Genomic DNA, 5,398 nt, shown 5'->3' with positions numbered 1-5,398 from the left:
GACAAGGATGTACAATTGAAATTCTCATACATTATAGGTAGGAGTGTAAAATGGTATAACCATTTTGGAAAATTGGTAATTTCTTATAAAATCAAACATACATTTCCATGTAACCTCACAATTCTACTCTTAGGTATTTACTCAAGAAAAATAAAAATATATGTCCATGAAAAGACTTATACAAAAATATTCATATCAGACTTATTCAGATATAGCCAAAAACTAGAAACAGCCCAAATGTCCATCAACAAGAGAAACAACAACAAAAGGATGAATTATGATGCACCCAACAACACAGATGAATCTCAAAATGATTATGTTAACCAAAAAAAGATACAAAAGAATATGATATAAATATTTATATCTATTTATTCTTTTCTATTTATATGAAGTCCAAAAACAGACATAACTAAGTTATGATGTTTGTAGTAAGAAAGTGGTTGCCTTTGTCTGGGAAGTGGTTGTCAAGAGATTTAAGGGAATTTTCTGGGGTGGAAGAAAGGTCCATGTATTGTTTGGGTGGGAGTTACACAGGTGTATACAATTGTCAACTTGTGGAACTGAACACTGAAGATCTGTGCATCTTGTTATATGTAAGTTGAATGTAAGCCTATATATAATAAAACAATATTATAAATTTTTCAAGAGTATGCAGTGTTTTCAGATCTTCTTATATAACACATTTCTCCTTCGGGTGATTTTTTTCCTCCCTTTTACCTTACATGGATCTTTGGGCCCTCAGCTTACCCTTCCCCTATCCTGCTGAAATTATGAGCACATAGCATATTCTTAGAGTTTGATTTCCCTTCTTGGTTGCTAACCCAATACTGCAGCATTGTAGTATTTTAAATACTTCTCTTGGCAAAGGAGTTCCCAAAGCTAACTGCTGAGTCAACATCGCTGGAGATTAAATGATAAGGGGGAAACGCTCATTAATATAAGCAGACAGGTGACTGCTGTGGCTGAGTAAAGGATACAGCCCAAGCAATTTGGGAACACCCTGTTTCTGTACCTCAGCATCCCTGGAGGAGAAGTCATTGTCTTACGAGAATGACTGAATAAGGAGAATTGGGTAACCAGGAATTGATTTTCTAGCTGCACCAGTGTGATCCCTTTTCATATTTTTAAAGGTATAACTTTAAAACATAAGAATGTCCCCCCAAAACAAGTCACTGTAGCCAGAATCTTTAAGGTGGAACCAGCATTAGAGGCTGACCAATCTTCCATTTCCTTGGAAAGCTGTGCTTTTGAATTTGAAGGAACTTTTTTTTTTTCATGGACAAAAATCAGAACAGTGGTTTATCAAAGGAATTGTATTTGATTTTACTTTCTTTTTATATAGCTACTCTCTCATTGTATAGTTTGATGTGGATTATGTTCTGCCTAATGGTATTTATTCTATTGTAGGGGTCTAACCCCATATCCATGCCCTATTTCCTATGGGATTGCTAAGCAAAGAAATGACATGAGCTTTGCAACCTGACTCCAAAAACACTTTCTTACATTAGTCATCAGTCTGGTTTTAGCCTGAAAGTCACTTCTTTCGGGAAACTTTCCCTGACCAGCCACACCAGACTAAGTTAGGTCCCCTTAAGTTAAGGTCCTGCCATCAAGAGATTGATCACGCTTTATTGTGACTGTTGGACAACCATGTTATTCAATAGACTGTCAGTTTCTGGAGGGCAGCAATGTTGCCTGTTTTGTTCCTCTTTTATTCTTCAGTGCTTGGCATATGCAAGACACTTAAATACTTATTGGATGAATTCACAAATGACTGGCTGAATAATGAACAACTGAGGAAAGCCTCTTTCCTACTCACAGGTTGTTGACTAAGACAATAGTTCCCTTTAAAAAAAGCACACTATGGTATTCCAAGACTTAATGTCACAGAACTCCTGTGGTCTAAACCCAGTGTAGAGGGGTTAAAATTCCAGTAGGAAGGAGAGAAACTGCCCTTACCCTGTCCTTGGAGATGATATCATTGTAGATACGTGGACTTTCCTCCAGTACAATGGTTCCAAAGGAGGAAAAGATGGTTGTGCACTCTTGTACTTTTCCTACTGAGGTCAATGGTGCTGACAAGCAGTATATACAGTGGTTTCGAGTCAGGACTTTGATGTCAGTGGGTTCATGCTCTATTCTGCTATTTACTCATAGTGTGATGTTTGAGCAAGTTACTGAACCTCTTGAACCTCAGTTTTTCTCATCAGAAAAACAGGGATAATGTTAGGATCGTTTTAGGTTGTGAGGTTAAATAAGGAAATGTATGTATAATGTTCCCGGCCTGAAGAAAGTGCTCAACAAATATTAGCTATAAGGATGATGATGATGATGATTTTTCTGAGAAAAGCAGGATTATAAAAGACTAGTCCAGACCAATCTTTTGCCCTTGAGAGACGTCAACAAGCTCTGAAGCTGGACTTGATGTCCTGTTTCATGTTTACAGAGTCCTCAACCTCTCTTCTTTCCTATGGATCATGTGGCAGGGGGTTAAGAGTGCACTAGCAGAGGATAGGTCGTTTCCTGTAGGCTCAGCCCTTACTCCATGTGGTGGCAATCCTGGGAGCTTGCAGCCTGAAAAATAAACAGCCTGGCCATTTAATCTGAAGATAGTCCTCAACCTCCCCTTGTATCCTGGAAAGGTGGTGGGAAGACAAAGAACGCTTGATTGGAAAAAGTTGTCTGTTAGCCATGATTATTTGGTATCATTCAAAGGAAAGGTTAAACAATTTTGAAGCGTAACTCTGTTAGTTATTAAGCTTGCTGTTAAAACAAAGAATTTACCTATCTGTAAAAGTGGCTAACATAGCTAAGGATGTGGACAAGTTATGTTCTTGTCGTGGAAGGGGGGTGTGTGGTGTTGTAAAGTTAACAACAGAAAACAACTGGGATTTCCAGATGAGTCTAGGACTCTTGGAAAGAAAGGGAACTTACAGGTTGCCCTGGAGAGGGGGAGGAGGAGTTAAGGACAGTGGAGCAGAATGGGGCAGAGGAGTGTAGACAGCTGAGTAAATTCCTTATTTCTGAGGATCTTGGTAGTTCTTGCAGTCTGTAGCTTAAAAGGGCCCAGCCTCTTTCCTGCTGAGAAGGAGATGAAGACCCAGAACTGAAAACTCAATGGCTTTGACAGCAAACAAGATGTATAGCATAAGCCAATTTGTGTTTTCGGCAGCATATAAAGGCTACACAATACAGTGATATATGAATTGGTATATGCATGGAAAAACATCTTTATTTTGTGGTTATATGAGGGGAGATTATGAAGGACTTTTACTTTCTAATCTGTGCATTTGTGAAATGTTGAATGTTTTACAATGAACATGTATTACTCACATACAAAGAAAAAGCAAAAGTTTAAAACTGTTAAAATCTAATAACATGTAACAGTAAAAACTGGGCACAATGTAACTGTCCATTAATAGAGGATAGTTAATTAGATTACCAGAATTCATACTATAGAATACTATGCCACCATATGTCCCACTGCAGAAGAATTACCATAATATTATTGAGTTTAAAAAAAAACAACAACAAATAGATGTGTTTGATATAATTCCATTTTTGTTGGTTAAAAAAGTCTCAATGGTGTATACATAAACAAAAATTCCTGGAGCTGTAGACCTAAGTAAGATTTACACAATTTATCATAAGTTATACCTCAATTAAAAAGTTAAAACAAAACAAAACAAAAAACCCTGCATGAAATCTTGGTTGTGTGTATGTGTTAGAATGTGCATAGAAAAAGTCCAGATTAATACCAAATTTTTAACAGTGATTTCTTAGTTGTCCCTGTGGAATTTCTTGGAGAAAGTAAGGCAAGCTTCTTTCACTTTTTGCTTTACATACTCCGACATTCTTTACATAACTTAATAATAAGCATGACTTGCTTTTGTTGTTAACAACAATAACAGAAAAGAAATAGAAAAAATGTACATTGGTCTTCTATAGGTTTCCCTTAATCACTCCATTGATTTCAAGGGTATTTTTGTTACCTTCCCTCTAGTGGGAAAAGGAAACAGAAAGCACATCAAAGGTTTCAGGCAAATTGTATCCAGTCCAGATAATGTTTTTTGCTGATTACCCGCAGATTTGCATTAAGGAAATTGAACTTTTGAATGAAGTCAATCTTGTTTAAGCGAGAAAGCAGGTGAACCTTTAACAGTGTGGGCCTATGATCTTGTAACATCACACTGAAAGAAGTGGGCTTTGGCAGCAAAGCTCCGCGTGAACGCTATCTGTTTTCATTTAAAAATAGTCGTTTAACTATTTGTACAGATGCCCTAGAAACGTTCCTTTGGAAAAATTTCTGTTCCAATAAAAGTTAGCCCGTGGGAAACAGGCAGGGAGGACCTGGGGAATGGAGACGCAGGGGCTGGTTTTGAGAAACCCAGGCGCGGTGAAAAAGCTGCCTCCACAACCCGGCCACTCCTCGACAGCCTTCAGCTGGGTCCTGTTCCGGGTGTCGCCGCGGAGGTGACCCGCTGGAACAGCGTCTTTCCTCCGCGGCCGTCCACGCGGATCCCGAGGGATGCTTGGGTCTGAAGGAAGCACAGTGGCCAGCAGGTGAACTTAAAATGGGGCGGGTCAAGAGGGGACGCCCTAACAGAGGCTGCAGGTGAACTTGCCAAGCGTTCATGTTTCACAATGTGACTAATGTAGGATAACCCAGGGGGTGGCTCACTAGCTTTACCATGTTTTGTTATTGTTATTATTTCTTGTAATAAGGATTTCTTCAATATTTTTAATCTGATTATTAAAACATGCTTAGTGCAAACGATTCAAACAATACAAAAATCTATAGAGTTGAAAATGAAAGTTCTCTTCCCTAATTCTACCCTCCCTGCAATAATCACCATTAACAAATGCGTGTGTGTCTGCTCAAAGTTTTTACTGCAGATATTGCATGGGTTGTATATCATAGTGCTTAAGAGCACAGGCTGACTTTGACAATCAGCCCTTAACTTGAGTGTTGGTTTTCCCAATGTAAAATGGGAAAAATAAGTGATTTTTTTTTTTTTACATAAATGAGCTCACACTATACATAAGGTTCTGTAAATTTACCTTTTTTAAACTTTATTTTTAAATATTTATAGATACAGAGAAAGTTGCAGAGTAGTATGGAGAGTTCCAGTGTGACTTAATTCTGTTTCCCCCAAGGTTCACATCTTACCTAATTATAGAACAATATCAAAACCAAGAATCTGGTATTGGTACAGTGTGTGTATATAGTTCTATATCATTTTATCACATGTGCAGATTCCCATAACCATCACTGCAATCAAGATACAGAATATTCCATCTCCACAGAGCTCCCCCTCATGCTACCTCTTGATAGTCACACTCGCTCCCTTCGGACCCAGCAACCCCAATCCCTGGCAACCACTACTCTATTTTCCAT

Source organism: Choloepus didactylus, chromosome 13 (assembly GCF_015220235.1).
Source record: "Choloepus didactylus isolate mChoDid1 chromosome 13, mChoDid1.pri, whole genome shotgun sequence".
NCBI classification, from domain to species: domain Eukaryota; kingdom Metazoa; phylum Chordata; class Mammalia; order Pilosa; family Megalonychidae; genus Choloepus; species Choloepus didactylus.
Note: the sequence above shows the minus strand (reverse complement) of the source record.